Here is a 22,653-nt window from a genome sequence, read left to right as displayed (position 1 = left end):
CTTCCTGCTGAGCAGAGAGCCCGATGTGGGACTCGATCCCAGGACCCTGAGATCATGACCCGAGCCGAAGGCAGCGGCTTAACCCACTGAGCCACCCAGGCGCCCCAGTACGGCTGCTTCTTAAAAATGAAAGCAAATAGGCAAGATCGGATTGGCCTATTGTATTCCTAGATAGTTACTCAAGGGAAAACAAGGAGTCGTCCTTTCCATGTGCACATACGAGTACTTGGACACACGTGCTCACTCATACGCTTCCGTTGGTTATAGCCCCAAACTGAAAACTACCTGAATGTACTTTAAAGGGGTATAGGTCTGTACAACAAATTACCACTTACAGCAGCAAAGGGTTGACACATCAAGACGGACAAATCTCACAGTAATTATGCCGAGTGAGAGAGAAGCCGGACGCCAAGCATGCGTACATCTATCGGTTTATAACCACTTCCACAAATAACCGTAAACGTAGTGACTAAAAACAATACAGATTTATAATCTTATGGTCCTGTGGGTCAGAAGCCCACAGCGGGTCTCACTGGGATAAAACAAGGTGTCTGCCGGATGGCCGTCTTCTGGAGGCAGTGAGAGGGAACCTGTTCTTACCTTTTCCAGCTTCTAGAAGCTGAAGCACTCCCTGGCCTGCAGCCCACATCATGTCTTCTCTGATCCTGTGAAGACCCTGGGCCCACCTGGATCATTCCGGTGCCGCCCCCATCTCAGGGCTCTTAAGTTCATCACATCTACAAAGCCCCTTTCACCATGCTAAGAGACCTGGTCACCGCTTCTGGGAATTTCTTGGAGGGCCATTCTATCAACCACAAAACCATGATCCCATTTATATACTCCAGAAAATGCAGAAGGATCTCTGGTGAGAGCAGACCTATGGTTGTCTAGTGTTGGGGAGCAGGTACAGAGGAGAAATGGGAGGGTGGAAAGAGGGACACTGTTGGGGGGGGGCTGCATGCTCGATGCTTGGGCAACAGCAAAGCCTTCGTGGGCCCCAGAACTTCCCACACCAGTGTTGTATGTGTGCACATTGTCTATCAGTGGCCTCTCAAAAATGTAAAAAAGTGCATTCTGGTATAATTCATCAGAAAATTAATAATTCATAAATTAATAAGCTTTCAAGGAAATGAATGAGATATAGAAATGAATATAAAGTTCTAGGAATAAATAAGTTAATAAAAACTGAATAAAACATTCAGTGGTGAGATTAAATACCAAGTTAGAAAAATCTAAAAAATACAATTAAGAACACGAAACTGTGACGTGAAGACAGAACACAGAAGAGAACACACAGACAACATGACAGGGGTTAAAAGATGTGAGTAGAAGGAGGTAAAACCCCGTTTCTGGTCCAAATGGGAGACAAAAGAGAATGAGACAACATTTGGAAGCATAAAGGGTGCAGGTCTGAGGTTCAGGAAGTACGATACTCCCACAGAAGGGTCAAGAAAGTGGATCCGCAGCAAGACTCGTCGTGAGACGTGACAGAAGCCCGAGATCGGCAGTAAAAGCATAGCGGTCAGCGAGGAGAGGGCGGGGGAAGCACCGGGAGGCAGCTGTCCCTCCACGGGAACCTCGGACGTGGCCGGTAGACGAGGAGATTCAACTTCCCAGTAATAATTTTTATCCAGTTCAAAGGAAAACAGAAAAATGAGAAAGCCAATCACACAGAGTCTGAGAGGATCTTTCCCCTCACTCTGATGGTGGAGCCACCAAGGACACGCTTCAGGAGACGCGACAGGGAAGCTGGCAAGGGCACAGGGCGCTCACATAGGGCGGCGTCCAAGAGCTCCAGAAATGGTGGATGGAGTCACGGTGATGCCAACTGCCCAGAGAAATGACCAAAGCCGTGACCACGTTTATGTAAACAAATGCAAACAGGACAGAATCGAAATGCTATCAAGGTAGCGTCCGGTAAAAAAGGATTTTCCTTGAGATCAGACTCATTGCTTAGTAGGAAAATGAAAACATTAAATAATGTTAGATTTTGCTAATCATGAATGCATGGAAATGCTATTTGTTACTTCACAAGATTATAAAAATGATGAAGTAGTTTTCAAAGAGTAGAAGGAAAAGGAAGAAATAAGAAGAAATATGAAAGAATGCAAAGAAGCAAAGGCAGAGACTAGATTTTTAAATAAGACCATCGGAAGAATGTCAAGTACATTAGCTGCAGTGACTGTAAACGGACTCGGGTCACCAGCTGGTAAGACTGACTCTCAGATTGGACTTTTTTTTAAAGTTCAGCTGAGTGCTATTTTTAAGAGTCGATATAAAATGCAATGACCCAGAACACTTGATGGAGAAGGAAAATGAGTGTCAGCGCCTGTCATAACTACATTATTACCACAGAGTAGGTGGTAAAAAGAAGATATTACATAAGGCTGACAGTTTCAACAAAGGACTTAGTAAGATCCGCCCAATCGGACCCGTTTGTATCCAAGCTCACAGCTCAAGATATTAACATTAAAATAGGCAGAATTGCACAAAGAAGTTGATAAAAATGACAATCTTATCAAATTTCTAGGATGTAGGTAAGAAGTAATTACAAAAAAAAAAAAAAAAGACTTAGATGGAAACATTAGAATAAAGGAGAGCACATTAATCAGCTCAGTAACCAAGCCGAGAAGTTCAAATGATGACAGGCTCAGCCAGAAAGGATAAAAGTAAGAAATAACCTGAGAACAGAAGATGAGTCAATAGGGAACAAAAATAAAATAAAAAATCTCATCAAAACCTGGTTGTTTAAAATAAGCAATAAAATGGGCACGTTTATTTAGGGAAAGTGAGAAAGGGTCACGAAAATGTTATAATTCTATGCCATTCATTAATTATACGTTTATAAATCAATTTATATACTGTGGATACAAAGGTACTTCTATATGCCTTACCTATAGCTTTCAATATATAGAAGCTTCGTTTGTAAAAACGCTTGTACAGTGCATGTGGAGCCTCAGCGATGTATGAAGTATCAGACAGCACGCATACGTAGAACATCATTTTCATGGAACAAATTACATATATTTTGGGAAAATAGGACATTAACAAAACTGACTCAAGCAAAATCTGACTTCTGACTCTCTCTAAGTCTGAAATGTTTTATTCTTAAATACATTAAATTACTTTTAATGATTAAACTATTATTTTCAAAATGACCAGCATTTTTGCAGGAACAGTGCTCAGTCCGGTCATCGCATTGGTTCCTGAGATGAGCGTGAGGCAGTCTGGATGCCAGGGAACCTCGTGGAGTCCCAAAAGGTCCTGCCTTAAACAATGGGGGGTGAGTAGGTCAAAGGTGGGAGGCTGGAAGAACTGGACATGAGTCCAGAGAGAAAGGACGTGGGGCCTTTCTGTGGGGTCACAGGCTGTTCCGTTGTGGGGCAAAGCGAGATCAGCGGCCACTTTGGGAGATGATCCTGGAACATGGTGCCCCCCAAATGGTTTCTGCGTTCTGAGGGATCCGGAGGGGGTCCAGCCGGAGAGCTGATGGCCAGTCTCTGGGCACAGACAGGACACGCCAACCCCTCCCCGCCTTGCACTGTTGCTTTGGGTCTGCCTGCCTGGCCGACAGTCCAGTGATTTCCGCACTTGCTGTGACGTTGCCTGGAATGTCCTGGGGGTGACTTAGGTCTGTGCCTCTCTGCTGCCTGCACAGCCACCTGTGGTCCCAGCCCCACTCCCAGCCCCACTCCGAGCAGCCTGCTCGCTGCACAGATTGTGCTGCTGGCGTCTGGGAGAGTTGATGCTGGTTTACATTCCGCAGAGGCTCTCATGCTACCGCTACCCCCCCCCCCCCCCCCGCTGGACACTGTTACTCTCATTGCTGGCTGATGGGCCAGTGGTAAGTCCTGAAATAATGGCCCCGGTCACTCAAGGATTCAGGGGCGAAGTTTGCAACCATCCAGTCTGGACCCCAGCGCCTGTGTGCGTGGAGGGAGGCGACCGCGGTCATGGCAGCGCTAGGAACCACCACGCTCCCTGGTGGGCTTCCTTCTTGTCCTTGGCTGCACGCAGCACATCTCGAACTTCCCGAGCAAGTTCGTTAGTCTGCTGGCTGGAAGGGGGAATGCGGGTCCCGGAAGAAAGAGTGAGCTAGCTTTGTGTCACTTCGATGTCATACTTGAATCCACACCAGGCGCCGGGGGCTTGAAGTCCGTCACCCCCGTTTGGGCCACCCGCGGCCCGACGACGTGTTTTGAATTGTGAGGAGCAAATCCTGTTTCAAGTGTGTGGGGAGACGCGTTCGCATCACAATCGCGACAAAAATGAACAGCTGAGCTGGAACAATTTGGGAGACGACGTGGCTTTGCGTGACAGCCACAGTGCAAGGTAACGCCGTGGGTCCACAGGGCTGGAAACAAATCATCGTCAGTGAGCACTCGAGGGCGAGGAGACGCCAGGCCAGCGGAAGAATTCCAAATAAACCTGTTGATACCGTGTCCAAAGGAGGTGGGAAATTCAGTCCCCTCTCCTCGGGGATGGACGATGACTTTTTCTAAATAGGACAACAGCAAAGGAAAAAAAGAAATGGGTAGCTTTCCAGCAGAGAGGCCTGGCTGAGGCCAGGTGGTCCCCACCATGCCAACAGGGACAAGGCAGGCGGGGAGGCAGGGCCTTGTGCCCCTGGTTGAGAGCCGCCCTCTACTGCTGCGGTCTTTCTCCCAAATCCCAGAAACCCTAATCCTGAGGAGAGCGATGAGCTGGGAGGTGTCCGACAGAAGGGCGACCTGAGTTTTATCCGACCGGCTCACCTCGAAACCGACGAGGTCATCAGAAACAAGGGAAGTTGCAGACACGGTCACAGCCAGGAGGAGCCTCAGGAGGCGGAGTGGCGGGATGTAATGAGGGACCCGGGATGGGATCCTGGATCAGAAAAGGGATGTTACGTAAACACTAAGGAAATATGGGGAAAAAAAAGAAAAAGTAGGGACCGTGATGAACAACTGTGTATCAGTACTGGTTCCCAACAGCTGCAGACCGGCCGCGCTCCAGCCAGATGCCAGGTGCAGGCGCCCGGAAGTCCACTGGCTTTGGTTTTTCCTGTAGATCTAAAACTGCTCGAAATGTGAGGCCCATGGAAGATAAACAACAGAGTAGGACGGCTGCTCCTGAAGTCGCGTCACTCCACAGCTCGGTTCCGAGTCCCTGCCGCTGAGAGCAGCCCTTTCATTTCCTATCAATTTTATTTAATTTTCCAGACTTGGTTGAGGAGGGCGTATTGCTAACTTTGGTAGTTTTAACAATGGCCAAGTAAATCCTCAAATCTGGTTTTAAAACATTGCTCCCTGGTGGACATCTCCTATACCAGCTGCCATCTGAAAATGAATTTTCCCAGCGTAGTGTTAAGCACCTTGAAAATGGGGGTTTGTAACGAAAGTGCTGACCATACCTGCGTCGGGGCAGGGTGAGTGCGGGGCTATGATTTATAACGTCGGCCCGTACCCCAAACGCTTTCCCCGGCACTGTGCTCTGCACAAACTGGGAAGGAAGGTGCTGTGCTGAATTATTGTGCAGTTAATCATTTGACCATGAGGGATTCATTTACTAATTAAAAACGCAAAAAGAGTAAATTGAAATAACCAGTGACTACTAAATCACCTCTTCTGGAGCGCTGGCCACATTGTAATAAATCACAGCGGATCGGTCAGAGGCGTCTGGAGCCCACGTTCAGATACCTGTCCTTCTGGTGGCCTGAACCATGCCCCCGCGGGCAGAGCCTCTCTCCCTCCCCACGGATGGACACACGCTCACCTGTGTCTCTATAGCCACATCCCCAGGTGACAACTTTGGAGTCTAAAACCTAGAAATAGTCAAAGAAAAGCAAAACTGGTCATGAAAAACAGCATTTAATATAAAATGCAAGAGGGGCGCCTGGGTGGCTCAGTGTGTTAAGCCTCTGCCTTCGGCTCAGGTCAGGATCTCAGGGTTCTGGGATCGAGTCCCGCATCGGGCTCTCTGCTCAGCAGGGAGCCTGTTTCCCTTCATCTCTCTCTGCCTGCCTCTCTGCCTACTTGTGATCTCTGTCTGTCAAATAAATAAATAAAATCTTTAAAAAAAAATATAAAATGCAAGAAAGTATTTGGACTCTGTGTAAGTACAGTCACCTTAACCTTACCTTGTTACTTTCACTTGGTACTTACGCTTGGACCAGGGTCAGTTCGGCGAGTTAACTCAACTGTGCAGTCGCTCTCTGTGCACCTTCCTATGTCCTTGAACTACCCACTCTGAATGTTCACATCTGCTACCAGGCGGTGTGGCAAAAAGTCACAAAACTCTACAATTTTCAGCCCAATTTTTGAAATTTTGTCGTGGGGAACTTAGTGAGGCAAGAGAGAGAATCAGTGCCGTGCACGCTGTTCTTGAAGATCTCCCAGATGTTCTCAGCTAGTTCCCTTCCCCCCAAACTCAGGAGGTGGGTGATGGAGGGAAGTTGCCCAGCTCTCTTACTTTTGTTCCCCTGTAGGACACTCCCCAGAAATAAGGGAGGATGGGAACTGTAGGAGAGGAGCTGGAGACATCATAAGGGTGAGATGGGGGTCGGAGGACAGGAAAGAGGGACAGTGTCATTTACGTGAGCTGTTTGGAGGACGGAGGGAAGGCACGTTCCTGACAAGAAGACAGCGGGCAGTGGGGAAGCATCCGCGTGGGGGGAAGCCCCGGCACTGACTCGCGTCCACCTGAAATCCTGCCCGCGGCCCCGTCCTGCCCTCAGTCCCGCGGTGTCTCCTCGCTGAGAATACGCACATGGAGCCCGAACGAGGTGCGACTGCTGCTTCCATGTGCGGCTAGAGTGGGGGCAGCTCCATGGTCTTGTCCCCCAGGGTGTGAGCGAGAATCTCTGTGCTGACGGGAAGAGAGGCCCCCGACCTTCCTTTCATTCAGCCGATGTGTATAGAGCACCTGCTAGGTTCCAGGCACTGTTTTAGGGACAACAGATATAGGGTTCCCCACAGACGGGCTCTACTCTCTTCATCCATTTTACTGGAGAAGGCGGAGGCAGAACACAACGCAGACAGAGAAATCACAGACCAATGAGAGGGAGAGCTGCTGGACAGATGATACATGGACGGACGGACAGGTGGGTGGGTAGACACAGGCATGCGGGCATGGAGGAGAGGTGAACTGATCTGAACTGCAGAAAGCCAGGAGAGCTCTCTTAGGTGATAATATCATTTTTTACTTGCAAAGGGATTCCTTGTGCGGAGGATTTTGGGAGTAAGCTAAATGTGGTCAGAGTTAAGCCTTGACTTGAGAGCAAGAGGGGTGGGGTTCAGGACTCCCATCTGCACGTAGGCGCCTGAGCACTGGGAGCACTCTGCGAGCACCCCTCTGCAGGCGGCTTCCAGACGGCGCCCCACGCCTGCCCCCGGGACTGAAGCACGTGACTATAGAACCCAGTGCACAGACCCACCCTCCCAACCGTCATTTAAAGACATGCCCCTCCCCCTTTGCCCTTTCTGTCCTGCACCGTCCGGAGCTCACCCCCTTCCTTCCACCTTGCCGCATGTTACCCTGGCCTCATTGTCCACTTCTCCCGCATTCCTGCTCTCCTCACTGCAATCGTTCCCATTATCACGCCCTCGTCCCCAGTCTCCCCTCCAGGTGCCAAGCGTCCCTACAACATGTGGCACAGCACAGAGTGCCTTGTGTTGGGCGAACGGGTAAAGATCGGTGCACACAAGGAGAGCTGCGGACGTGATGTGGTCTCACTTAGACAAAGTCTCTGGTAAGGTTTTATACCGAACATTATCAAACGTCCGTTCACAAGGGACCGTGCACTGATTTCTGTGGACCCCTGCAGACCGTGGTTGGAATACTGTTCCCTAATAGCTTCGTATGTGATCTGAAGAAGCACACGCAATTTTGGTTTGCTTTGTTTGTCTTAGTTTCTAAGTGACATTCTTCCTTACTGGGCAGCACTCCATGATTATAAAACACAAAATCAGAGTCCAGAAGCCTGCATTTGAGTTTCAGAATTTCTCTCCTAATGGAAGATGTGGTCAATCCCTTAGGCTTCCATCATCCGTTGGTACCTGTAGGATGACAACGTGGCCTGGGGTTGGCAGCCAAACCTCCCCCTGCTGATGAACTGCAGACTCAGGGTCCCTGTGTGTCTGAGCCTTGTGTGGCCGTGGACTCTTCTGCCCGAGGTTACCGCCAAGTACAGAGATAGTGAGAGCCGTGGGAGCACACCCTGGGGAAGCTTCAGCGTCCAGGCCTGCCGCCAGCTTCCCTGCACCTTGGACAGACATGCCCCTGACTCAGGCCATTTCTCCCCTGAGCCCTGGATCCTAACACCCAGCTGTCTTTCCTCCTAGACGGTCCCATCTGGGAACCCCATGGGCATGCCATCTGGTTGCCCATGGCGGCCATGACTTCTCCACATGGAGCCCCCGTGCTTCCCTCTGGGACAGTGGCTGGCAATGCCCAAGCAACAGGGACGGGGTGAGGATTTGCAGAGCGTGAAGGCCTAGCAATGTGATGGGGGGAGGGAGCTTCTCCAGGAAATGGCACAAAAGCATGAATAAGGTACGCAGGACAGAGCGCTGGGAAGACACCTGCTCCAGCCCTCGTGGGCCGCCTGCATCCCTTCCTGCATGTCTTCAACACACCCGGAGAAGCTTTCTTAAGCCCTTGGTCCTGCTCAGACCAGGGGCAGTCCTGTGGCCTCCAGGAAAGCGTGTGTCCCAGGTGTTGTGATTGTCAGCTTAGCTCTTGCTCCGGCAGTGGTGAGCTCCTTGGAGTGGGATCTCAAATCTCATCCCCATGACATGCGCAGGACCCAGGCCGTGCTCGGCGAGTGTGGCCTGAGCACCTCTGAGCAGGAAAGCATCCACGAGACAGAGAGGGGACAGACCACGGCACACCTGCGGACATGGGGCCAGTCTGCCTTTGAGGCTAGAGCCGGGAACTCAAACATCCTTTCGGGGTGTCTGGAAAGGTTATTGAACACAACGTCTTACAGAATATAAACTACACATGCTCACACACAGGTGCTGTAGGACAAGAAACGGCAAAGGAAAGGAGGCGGTCCGACCAGACAGCTCACTGTTCACGTGTTAACTGGAGGACAGTGAGGCCTTGCACTGGAGAAGGAGGGAAGTTAGGGGGTACGTTTAGTTTTATGCCCTGAAGGTGGAAACACCTGAGCCAGTGTTTTTTAGTGCTTCTATTTCATTTTGAAACAATGTTTTAACATAAGGGGATTGGTCCCTCCCTAAGAGCCTTCAATAACGCCACGCAGGCATCGCATTAAAGCACTTTCATCTGTAAACGGTGGCGTGCTCAGCGGTGCAATGATAAAGCACATCAAAAAAATAAATGAATTAGGGAAAGTGCCTCACCTCCTGGACTCAAAAGCCAGCCGAGTTGGAGATTATCTGAGTGACTCTGTCAGGAACAGACAGAAAGGTGGGTGTCAGGGGCCCTTGAGCGTTGCCTGTGTCCATGGCCAAGTGCATGGACTAAACCACTGACCGGCCACTACTCACTGTGATGCTGTAGGAAATACTCAGGGGTCCAACATGAATAAAACAACACAAGGAGGGAGCTTGAGAGCTGCAGTTCCAGGGCTCAGCTCAAATTACATGTGTACATGTGTACATGTGGTCAGCAGACGCATCTACAGGTTGGAAACTGGAGGCGCCTGGGTGGCTCAGTCGGCTAAGCATCTGTCTTCTCCTCAGGTCATGGTCTCAGGGTCCTGGGATTGAGCGCTGGGTCAGGCTCCCTGCTCAGTGCAGAGTCTGCTTTTTCCTTTCCCTATGCCCCCTACTCATGCTCTCTCTCTCGATCTCAAATAAATAAATAAAATCTTAAAAAAAAAAAGAAAGAAAGAAAATTGGTTTTCAGACTGGCTAGTTGGTGACATTTCCAAAGTCTTATATGCATGTTTCCCCCCTTACAATATAAAGTATCTTTGAAGATGCGCACATTCTCGGCATAAGGACAATTTTAAAATAGCAGGATTGAATATAGAAGTAGCACAAAATAAAAATATTTATTCTTTAGTATTGAGAGTTCAGATGGGAAAAAGTGAAGAAAAAGGGGCTTTACAGACCTAGAAACAAAACCAGTTCTCAAGAACCTGGATTTAAGAGTCATTGATCACACTGGAAGATATATTCTGAAAGTTTGGGGTCACTAAGCTTTCTATTGCCGGTAGAAGACATTTGCCCGAGGGTCTTGAAAGGGCTAATGTATCTCTTCAATCCCTGCCCTCAGAAGAGCCATGTGCTCCGTTCCCTGGAAAACCATTAGGCTCACACTGTCTTCTTTCATGTATTTTCAGATAGTCCCCAAAGGGGCAACTCAATAGATCTAAAAACACTAAAAACCAAACTTATGAAATGCCTGTTAAGCAGAAGTGTCCTCTTCATTTCCCCAAAACCTCTGCTCTTCCAAGCGCACTGTACTTTTTCTCAGCGTCTGGCTATCTCTGTGTCCGTAGGCAACACAAATTCGAGTATAATCTCCAAGGCAAGGCTGACAGTCGGGGCAGCGGCATTTTCAAGCAGTGACGTATTTTATTTTTTTTCTGTGTTGTCAAGGACGGATGTTCCCAACAGAAGTCAATCGTGTGTTTCTGTGGTGTGTCTGCTATAATATCACCAGATGTGGGCTTACGCTCATTGATGGCAAAGTTGGACAATCATAACTCGGATATTTTCTGCTAATGCTAGCATTTCAAAATGCATTTTTCAAATTTTTATGTCAGTAGCAAGTGCGGTTTACTATAACAGTGTAGTTATATTTGCTTGCTTCTGCGAATATTAAAATTTTTTCTAGAACAATTTAAAATATTCTCTTTATTATGGTCAGTTGAATTCAATTCAATCCAATAGACTTATTAAGACCCAGAACCTGCTATGTTTCCGGAGCTGGGTGTGGACTCCCCCAGTGCTGGGGGACATGGGACTTGAGCACACAGTCGAAGGGGGTCGAGAAACCTTTTAATATATAATGTCAATGTGGGTTTTTTTTTTCCTTCTAAGCATGATTTAGCCAAACACATTGGTGTCTTTCAAAAACAAGGAAGGAGAACAAAATTTAAAGTGAATGTATAGAAATTAAAATAACGAACCAACCCAAATGCAGATGACTTGTTGCATTCATTCTGTTTCTCAAAGCAGACATAATTGTGGTTGCATGAACATCTATAAACCAACTGACAATTCTTATTATATTTCTTTTAAAAAACTGAAGTCAAGAGTGACAGTGTTCAAGACCAAGGCAGGCTGAAAAAAAGGCTCTCTGTAGGCCCACATTATTTTTCTTTGATGTATAATTGTAGAGAAGTTGTCTGCCCATTTCCTTGGAGTCCCCCATCAGGAAAGGGGGGACATCAGCATTCTTAGATCCGCTGCTCGTTCTAGCTGCTACGAGAAACACTCAGGTGCATGTTTGTTCGTTTGCCAAGAACTCTTGTTCCATCTTTTAGGTGGAATAATGTTCTCCCTAATTTTTAGTAAGAATATCAAAATTCTGAACGATCAGTCATGTGCATCTTCTTTTGGTAAGTGTCGGTGCTTATGTTGGGAGCCCAAGACTTTTTGCTCTCAAGTCCAACAAGGAGAGAAATAATGGTATCTCTCCCCTCTTCATGTGGCCAAGGTACGTGAGGTGGTCCCAGGAGTTCACACACTCAGATGGAAGAGTTTATCTGTTCTTCAGAGTATCGTGCCCTTCACAATACATTGAATTCTTGAAAAAAGCAGAAAGACTTGATTAGATGTTACTTTAAAATATTGTGTGCTGATGTTACAGAAATATCCATTATTGAAGTTGATTTTAGATCAGTGTTTTGAGAATTTATGGTTTCATGTATATAATACGTATTTCATTTCTCACTGCCATCCACTGCGTGTTTGTACATTTTTTTTTTTAAATTCAGGCTATTTAGCACCTCCGCAGAGGTGGACTTTGTAAGTCCATTCTCTTATTCACAAGCGGTTCAGAAGCAGGTAATCAGAACAAAATGGTGGCCGCCTCCACTCCCTCCCTCCCTGAGCCCATCTCCCCTGCAGGACAGTGGTTACAAACAAAAGACAGGTGCTCATTAGAGGCACCGTCAGAAACCACAGAGCTTTTACTTTGTTTCTTAGACCATTGCCTTCCTCAATCTTTTATAACCACAGACACCAGCACCACAACTGTCAGCAACACCAACAGCATCACCACCGACACCAACACCCAACCATCAACATGGCCAACACCACAACCACCACCATCACTATCGTCACCACCATCAACAACATGACCAGTGTGAAAACCACCACCGACAACACCATAACCACCCAATCTCAACAACCCCACAACCAATATCACAATAGCATTAACAGCATCATTACCACCATCATCAACACCAACACACCCACATTAGCGTGACCAACACCATCAACACCACCCCACAAGCACCACCACTCACCTATTGAAACAACAAAGGGAGGACTTGACCTAATCCTAGAGCTTCATTCTGCACCACTGTGAGCTACGAACGCCCTCCCTCATTGCCATGCTCCCTCTCTCTCTCCACATCTACCAAACTCGTGAGCTGCAAATGTATTTATTATGCATTTATTGTGAATTTTCATTAACTATCTTTTTGTTAAGTGACTTTGTTGCACCACTTAACTCGTTGGAATTTTTTTTTAACTTCTCTGCAAAATATAATTAGCCTGTCCCTCTTAGCTCTGAAATTAAGATTTGTACTTATCATGTGTCCCAACAATATCTTTGGCTCTGTGAAGACTATAAATTAAAATTATCCAGTTCATTACAATGTCTCCAGGCACTTTTAAAGTATTTTAAAGTACTTATGAAGAATTATATTATACTAAAACAATGGCCAATCCAATTAATTGATGTAAATTATATTAGCACTTCCAAGTTATTAATTGTGTTGTCATTTATGTGATATACTGAATTAGAGATTTATTTGGAATTACTTTTTTAGAAAGACTGGTACTTTTTTTTCTGAGCATGCATAGCTCACATGCATCTCCTACAGCTGGTCCGTGCACACACACGTGCACACACATGCATGCAAACCTTGTGTTCTGACAAAGGGCAGATGTAGCCAAAGACAACAGGTGCTCACACATTTGAAAGGTCGTGGTTGGCCATGCCTCCCTAGCCTCGGGACTAAGGCGCAGCAGACTCCCATGGGTCACCCGGTGGGTGTGCGTCCCGGCATTTACCCAGCATCCTCCACCTGATGCAGATCCCAATGTAGGGCACGTAAAGGCATCCCGATTTGCACAGGTAAATTGTGTGTTTAGATGAGGTCACTGGGATTTAGCACTTTCGTCTGCGGCTGTGGAAGAGCCAAGTGTACACAGAGGACTTGTTTAATAGTTATCTGGCATCCCCACTTGTCTTCAAATACTGTGATTTAGATGGAGCTCTAATGCAGCAGAGCAACTCGTCCCCGGAGCATTTTTCGGAATATAAATTAAGTGATATTATAACAGAAGCCCTCTCTTAGCTCAGCATAATGAATATGAACCATCATGTACTCCTGACCAAGGTCATGGTATGAGAATGAATTACTCCATTAACATCTCTTTTAAGTAGCATTAGCGATAATAAATGAAGAGATTTGATGTAATACTGATAATATTATTCATGCAAAAATAGCATACTTTATCTTGTTAAAACAATTAAAATGTGCTCTGAGGATATTTTACACCACAGAAATATGATGCTTGAGAGTGCTTATCGCATGTTACTGAATACATCAGCATTAGCCAGTAATGCAGATAATCTGATAAAAACCGAAAAGCTGATTTGTATGCTGTGCTGATTCAGGATCGTCTTCTTGGCCCTAGGTGCTACCAAATGCTGCCTGGGACTACAGCTTTAGTGGTGATATTAGATTAAATTCAATCCTTTTGCTTGTAATTTTTTCAAAGAAATTACATCCAGCGTTCTTTGGCGTAAACCCTCCTTAGCTGCTAAGCAGTCTGTAATACTGCATTGTAAGCCCGGTCCATTGCTGTTTGCTTCCCAGACATATCTAAGCTTTCTTGTCAGTTATAGATCATCGTCTCCCAATCACGTCAGTCTGCAAAAGCAAAGATCACTAATGTCTTTTGATAGTGACCTTATTCTCAGTACAATGTTAAGACGAACTCCGTGTGACTCTCAGATCCAGAATCGTCACAAACGCAACAGAATGTTTTATACACAGCTCACAGTTCAGTACAGTGTTTTGCAAATAAATCACACTCGCCCCAAAGAAAATGCCAAACAAAAGTAAACTGGTAAATGGGAAAGAGGGTCCCTTCAGTGGCGATGGAGTGCTCAGGCCCCGGACGGTGGTGACGGTTGCACACCACCGTGGATGTGATAAAGCCACTGATTCGGGTACTCCTGATTGGTCAAGGTGGTGGGACATCACAGTACGACACATAGCGGCTTGTGGTCCTGCTATAGGCCCAGACACCATCTCCCTCCCTCAGGGCCGTGACCCACTCCATCATCAGCATTTCACCGAGCGGTCATAGACCAACGTAGTTCCTGGGTGACGCAGCCCCCTTCCCGCTGGGGTGGCCTGCTGGTGCGTGGACATCTCTGCACAGCCTCCATTCCTCCCCGGTACAGCTCCCTTCCATGGCGCTGCAGGGCGCAGACATTTTCAGCTTCAGCTCAGGAGGAATCCAGTATTCTCCACAAATGCGCCAGCCCAAGGCTGGGTCTAAATCATTTTTCTTAAGAAAGGTGAAGAATAAGTAATATTGTTAGGATTGCACAATAAGATTAGTTAGTCTTATTATTCTCATAGGAAACTGTGTGATTTGGAAGAAATAATTATCTTTAAAATCACACAAATGTGCTACACTTGGGAAATGTTCCTGTTTCATGAAGACGGTGGAGAAGCTGAGTGAGGGAGAGGCCGGGTCCGTCCCATCTCCACCAGCTCGTTAGTGATGCTCGGCACGGTGGCTTCTACCTGATCCCACGTACATTTTGCACATAAATGGGAGTTTCTGGAGAGAGATCAGGTTTTGCATTACTGACCAAACCCATATCTCCATGAGCGAGGCTCCTCGACGGTAGGTAATTAGTCCTGGGACAGGAGGCGAGTGGGGTCCTCGCAGTGAGGACTTAAAGTATTAGTGTCTCATATTTATGATTAATGCTTTGCTTATCAGCCCAAGGCCCCAAACAGGACCATAGAAAGCATGTTGGGTTAAATCATTCTTTGTTTCAAAGCACAGGCATTACCCCTATGTGAAGCCCAGAGGAAAAGCCTGACTTCACATCCCCTCTCTCATCACGGGGAAGCCAATTCAGAGACAGATACGTTGCCTTTTATTATTTATGCTTTAAATGTCTTCCTCAGGGTTTTGACACTCTAAGAATGTGCTTCCCATTAGCTGAAGGCAAATTACCATACAGATGTCTGCCTTAGTGTCATTTTCTACAACAGCTTACAGGTGCCTTTTTCCTTGTAGCCCCGCTTATTAGTTTATTTGTTAATAAAAGCTCCCGTAGGTCATACACAAATAATAAGTGTCAAAAAGTAATCAATGTGCACACTGTCCAGCCTCCACTGCATAATGGAATTCATATTTGGAGTCAGTGAATGGCAAATGTCCCCTGAGGGGCAGAACCAACTGCATTAGACTGTTTCCAGAGGTTTCCAAACTTTCTCAGTGCATGTCCCCTGAGTCTTCCAATTTTTTTTTTTTTCAAAATACCCCTCAGCCAAAAGAAACAGTGACCAATTCAGTATGTTAGGTAGATCCAAAGACTCTCATGAGTGTTTGCCTCCTAATAATTTTGTAGCTGTTCAAAAATACAGCAAACCTAAGAAAAGGAAAATCAAAATCAGATTTCATTGCTCAATAATGTCAAATACTAACAAATGGTGTTGCTGCCCCTGTCGCACACTGCATGACGTCTTGAGCCTCCTCATCAGTTCAGACCTCTTGTCCCTCCTATCCCAGTGACAGCGGTCTTCAGGAGGCAGCCTTCCCTAAGCTGCCAAAACCTCACTTCCTGAAAACACGGCATCACTGGAAAGAACTCAGCACCACCCAGCGTGGGAGTGCTGAGTCACCTCTAGCTTATGGTCTGCATGGAGTGGGACGTATGCTAAATATTTTCACGCTTCCTTCAGAAATTAAGCATACCCCCAGTGCCTCGGCACCCACCGTGGGACCTGCAGAGCTGAAGCATCTCCAAGAAGCCAGGTAGTTCCAGGAGCTGACACGGTCCGAGGTCCCAGCACTCTCCCGCTGGCTGGGCATCGCCATGGTGTGGATGCAGCAGGGGTGTGGACGGACCCTGTCTTCAGAGGAGTCACATCCGCTTGTTGGGGTTGAACAGCAGCCGCTGCGGCATAACGCCCCACAGTCCTGTTAATGTCTGTCTTAGACCCCCTGGGCTGGCTCCTTTCCAGAGTCTCCCTTTCCCCCACCACTCCCAAACTACCACCTTAGTGTGTCATGTGCCGCTGGAAGACTAGGGTAAACTGAGGAATAAACAGGGATCGATAAATCAAGACTATGTTAGAAAAAAAAAAAAAGTAATAGATCAGGGTTAATATTGTCCCTAGAGGGAACAGCCAATAACACATGCAGTTTTGCTCACCTTCCTGGCACTCGCACAGCACTACCGCTGCAGCAGAAACAAACCCTAAATGCGTTGTTATCGAATGGATTCACAGATGTCAGGCCACAAATGCTTCACACAAATCCTTGTGACTAAGATAAACGAGTCCCAGAGGTTGGGGGGCCCATCTAACTCCCTCGCCGTCACGCAGCAAGGGCCCGGCAACCTCAGGTGGGCCTAACGTCAGCACTTATTCTCCCAAGTTCCCCGAACTAGGCCACCACCTGAGCGCCAGGCACAGCCTACCCCAGGCACTTTACAGAAGAAAATCCCATATTTTAAACATCTTCAATCCCTACTGCAGTGAAAAAACTCCAAATTAACCACAAGGTTGACTTTTCAAAGGGTTTAACTGTCCAGTGGAGGTATTTTGCCACAAAGACAGAGCCAAAGGTGTGCAGGGACGGTAGGAGTTTATACAAGATTTGCAGCGAGCTGGTTGGGAGTATAAACGTATCAGGACCCAGCAAGTATGAATACTCTTCCCCAGCATTTCCACTGGCACAAAGTGCTTTCCAGCTCTGCATCCCCCAGAATCTGAGTCGGGCAGGAAAGCGGAGCCATCTAAGTGGGATGGGAGCGGTGCCCCGCCGGCTGCTTCACCGTAAAGATGCTGCGGTTTCTGTCTGAGAACACAAAACACCCACACAGGTCTCCTGATAATGATGTTAAGTGGAAAATTAAAGTTAGGAGTAATGGGACTTTCAATTTGTGAGGAGAAGATTGCCTCATGCTGAAATAAGAAGTTTATACCAAATTGTGGTCGATTATTTTCTTTCAGGGTCCACTCTGGGGCGACAGGGTGGTGGGCAAAGGTCTGAGCGGCAGGTGAGCCAGCAAGTCCACAGCACGTCTCGCGGCATCTGGGCGCAGAAGGGGCGGCGGGCTGGCTGGAGGGCTATGAGCCATCTAAAGAAAGCGTGTGGCTCTTACTGCTGTCAGGAGTGAGGCCTCACGGGGCACCGCATGCCATTAAGAGCAGCTCGAGGGAGCCCAGGGAAATGCAATGTCTCATCGGGGCCGGATAATTACCCCTGGGCCAGACTCCCGCGTCCTATAACAGGAAGGGCAGAGTGTCGATGCCCGAGCAGTCTCTGGGCCATCAAGGCTGGCTCCCATGATCTAAAAGGCCTATTAGCAGAGTTAAAGGACCCATAATCTGTAACTTCAGCTGCTGACCACAGGGGTAAAGTGTTCGGTTTGGATAAAGTTAGAAGCGACTAGACTGTGCACACCGTCGCTCTAGCTCAGGTGAGGGTGGGACGTGGAGCAGGTGTGCGAGCTTGCCGGGGCACAAACACACATACTCAGCAATAAGACCCCAAACAGATGACAGAACTTGGGTCCGTAGTGAAATATCGTTCAAAAGGAAACTATATGAAAGCCCATAAAATGAAGGGTTCACTTTTCTACATGAAAAAGAAATCAAGAAAAAGCTCAAGTTACATCAAGGCCATGTTCCTTTAAGTCTGTTTGCGATGACCTAATCTGGTTCGGAGGTAGAAAGGTGCGTATGTACCAGTATTGTTCTGGGAACTGTGATTGAAAATAGTCTCATCTTTAATATAAAAGCACAGACCTCAAACTTCAAAAATAAACACGTCTTATTTGTAACATAGGGGAACAAAAGTATTGTCAATGACACACTTCCAGAAGATGACTTGATTTATTAAAATTATCTCTTTAAGAAGATAAAGTAGCTGAATCTCTGATCTCCATTTTTCATGGGGGATTTTGAGAGTCAAAAATCAGGGAGGAAGATATAAATAATCTCATCCTTCTTAAAGCCTTCTGCTCACAGCAGGGAGAGAGATAGGGGGTAGGGAAGGGGAGGGAAGGAAGGACCCACCCTCTTGTGCTGTAGGAATCTTAGGGTAGCAAGTTAAATCAAAATTGACACTATTTTGACAGGGTTTTGGACTGGGGACCAGGCTTCCGCAGAGGGTCTCAGTGCGATCCAGGGATGACTGGGCTGAGGCGGCTGCAGTGATCCCTCCTTCTCCGTGAAGCTTGACAGCGAACCTCACTCATGCATCCAGGATCCTGGGGCCCCTGTACCAGAGATCCCAGAGAAGCCCCAAGCCTCCCAAGAGGAGGAGGAAGATATGAACACACTTCCAACCTTCCATCTGTCTGCTGAGCAATGTGTCACAGGGCTGTCTGCACATGTCAGGGAGATGCGTTGGGCTGTGAATAAACCCATGGAGAGTTCAGAAACTGTCCTTCAAAGAAGCACTTCTCAGATTCTCCCCCTATACCAATGTATCTTTATTTTATTTTGTTTTATTTTATTTTTTCAGTGTTCCAAGATCCATTGTTTATGCACCAACATATCTTTAGACATGAATATGGTCTGATGGATGATTCATTGAACTCCACATCTGAAACCAATGATACACTCTATGTTAACTAATTGGATTTAAATAAAATAAGATTTAAAAATGAATTAAAAATAGAGCTTCCCTTTGACCCTGCAATTGCACTACTGGGTGTATACCCCAAAGATACAGATGTTGTGAAAAGAAGGGCCAACCGTACCCCAATGTTCATAGCAGCAATGGCCACGGTCACCAAACTGTGGAAAGAACCAAGATGCCCTTCAACGGACGAATGGATAAGGAAGATGTGGTCCGTATACACTATGGAGTATGATGCCTCCATCAGAAAGGATGAATCCCCAACTTTTGTAGCAACATGGATGGGACTGGAGGAGATGATGCTGAGTGAAATGAGTCAAGCAGAGAGAGTCAGTTATCATATGGTTTCACTTACTTGTGGAGCATAAGGAATAACACTGAGGACATAGGGAGATGGAGAGGAGAAGGGAGTTGGGGGAAATCGGAGGAGGAGATGAACCATGAGAGACTGTGGACTCTGAGAAACAGACTGAGGGTTTTGGAGGGGAGAGGGTGGGAGGATGCGTGAGCCTGGTGGTGGGTATTAAGGAGGGCACGGATTGCATGGAGCACTGGGCATTGTGCATAAACAATGAATCTTGGAACACTGGAAAAATTAAATTAAAAAAATGAATGTGGTCTAATAAAAATTGGCCTGTAAACAGCTGTGTGCTCAGTAAATGACAGCTTGTCTACACGCCTAGCCTTGGTGTTTTTGTGCTTCGCGTGTGTATATGATCCGATCCAGGCCCTTTCCTCTCCGCATCCGGCCTGTGGTTACATGTTGACATACTCACTTAGCTGCGGAGGGCAGGGCTCTATCAGTGGTCGCAAGGCTACTGTGTATCACAGCAGGGCTGCGGTCTGTAGACCTTCTGACCTCCCGGTGTGCGCCTGCAGCTGAGGGGCGGAGCCGGGGGCGGGGCGGGGCCGGCGGCGGGGCGGGGCCTGCCGCGGCCGAGCCCCGCTGTGGAGCGTCCACGGAGGACGGGCTGTGTGGCTCCGAGGGAGGGCAGGCTCCACGGGGCCAGAAAGCAGGAACGGGGCGGAGCTGAATCGTCGGCCCCGGAGTCCACCCGCCGAAGCCCTGACCCCCCAGGCCTCAGAGTGTGGCTGTGTTTGGAGACGGGGCCTCTAAAAAGCTGATTCAGTTAGCCTGAGGTCAGTGCGGTGGGCTCGAAGCCAACGTGACGTGTGTCTGTGTGGAGAGAGATCAGCCCACGGTCACACGTGGTCCCAGGACAGCCCCTTCCGGGACGCCGTGGGAAGGCAGCACGGGCCAGCCCGGGAGAGCCCCGCCCGCCCTCCGGGCAGCTCCGACCGCAGCCGAGGACTGTGAGCCGCACGTGGCCGCGGCCCAGGCCGCCCGGGGCAGGAGCCTGGTCCCGGGCCTCCAGGAGCGCAGGTGCGCGGCGAAGTCACGGTCAGGCGCGCTTCGGCCCCGCACGGCCGTCCGGAGCTCCAGGCGCACCCTCATCCCTGCTCCGTGGTCTCTCCTGCCGCAGCCCTGCTCCCTCTGCAGCTTGGACGTGGGGCAGTGTCTCCGCCTCCCTGCGTGGACTCCTTGGGGGACCAGTGTGCCCGTTCTGTCCTGTGCCCTCACCCCTGCACAGCCTTCCCAAGCGGGGACGGTTCTCGGCTCCTGGGACGCCCCGTTCACATCACGCCCCAGCCCGTGCCGGCCAGCGGTGGCCTCTGCTCTCAGGACAGGGCTGGCCAGCAGTGCCCACGGCGCAGAGAGCCCGTAGGGCCTCCGGTCGGAGCCCCAGCCTGAGCAGAGGCGGTGGCCCGCGGAGCCCGTGGTGGGCGACATGCGTCTTGCCTGCTGACTCGCCCCCGAGCTTCTGGGTGGCAGTCCTCCCGGTGGGTGGCCTCCAGTCACGGCTCTGCGGTTGCTGTCTGTTCACAGGTCGTTTCCACTTAAACAGCAGGACCCAGCTCCTGTCGAGGGCACCTGAGATCCCGGAGAAGCCGGCGGGAGCTACACGGCTCCTGCTTTATTCTCTTTCGAAGACTGTGTCCGGCACCTGGCTTCTGAAACTCAGGGTGTCCAGGACACTGTTGCCGGTGACTCAGCTTTGTCTTCACTCGCGTGTTAGTAGGACTTCCAGGCAGCCTGTGGGAGCGTCTGTCCCGTGTCTGTGATTCAGCATCGTATCATTTATGCTGATGCCATGACCCTGCCATTTCCAAGTGCTTGCTGATGTCCCTTAGGAGGACCCTCCACAGAGGGTCCCTGGGAAGAGCAGGCAACACCATCCCTCCGCCTGCGGGCCGGTGACCACTATACCCATGACGCGCCGCCCTTTTGTGCCAAGAGGTGACTGCAGGTATGGACACTGGGCTGAGCTCGGGCCTCTCAGGACCCCGTGCACCCTCGGAGCCAGCGCCCTTCCCTTCTCTGGCCTCACTTGGCACAACTACCGTGCGTGCAAGCACTGTGCTTTGAGAACATCTCTGGATCGAGAGCCATGCGGTGCATCTGCGCTTTCCTGAGACAGTAGCCCTATGTATGTCAAGTGAAAAGTCATGCTTCTGCGTTTGAAAAACTGAGCACCGGCTTATTTTTTCTAAGGACAGCAACTTGGCAAGATTCGGGCACCCCTAACCAAACCACATGCAATATTTTGCACAAAGAAAGAGTAATTAGGGCGGCGTGTACTCTCACATGAAATACTAGATTACCAGGCAAGCCAGAGGGGTCCTATGTCTGTCAGCATCGATTTGATGTGTCAAGGAGAAACAATGTCGCGCAGAAAATGCAATGAGGCAGAGCACATAGTTATGTATTTAAAGCATGCTTGGTTATTTGCCGTTGGAAATATCTGCTTGGGATGCCAAGGACATTATCTGGTAGCAGTTGACTAAGTCGCAATGTGACCCCTACCCTCCCTTCCTGTCCTTGGCTGAGCCGGCACTGCTGCTCCACTTATGGAAACAAAAGTGACTTTAATGTGAGGGGGTAAAAGGTAAAAGAGATCCTGCCAAACAATGGAAACAATAAATAAATAAATAAATAAATAAGTAAATAAAAGCCCTTTTGATGCCTGATGAGTTGGGTAACATCCCAGCAAGCAGAGTTGGAAATCCTAAATTTAGTCCCGGAGCCCAGGCTTTGTATTGGGAAATGCCCTCTTCCGTCGGCACTTTGGGGTTAGACACAAAGGGAGAAGCAAACCTAATGACTCATTCTCTGTTTTTCTGTAGACGTTTTATATGAAAATAGACACAGTGAAATATGGATTTTTATATCAAATCATGGGAAGCATGTGTTTATGATAGATTCTAGAACTCAAGACTAGAAGAGATGGGCACCAGGGCTCATCCCAGAGAAGGAGAAATCCCAAATGTGGATGGAACTTGCTCGCCAGACAATCCTTGGAAAGCTAAGGAAGCATGTCCTCCCTTTTACAACGTAGGGACCATCTCTCATCCCTTCGTATACATTTAAACACTTGCAGGATACACACCAAATGTGGGACTATGACTGACTGGATGAGCAGGCCTTCACAGCGAGCCTGATTCACCAGAAACGGACACCAGAAGCCCACTAAAAGCAGGCGATATGATTAGTTGAAGACAGTCACCAAGTTTCGTCGGAAAGAGAAGAGACATCCACACCATAAACCCGGTG

This window comes from Lutra lutra, chromosome 12 (assembly GCF_902655055.1).
Source record: "Lutra lutra chromosome 12, mLutLut1.2, whole genome shotgun sequence".
NCBI classification, from domain to species: domain Eukaryota; kingdom Metazoa; phylum Chordata; class Mammalia; order Carnivora; family Mustelidae; genus Lutra; species Lutra lutra.
This window is presented reverse-complemented; position numbering follows the sequence as displayed.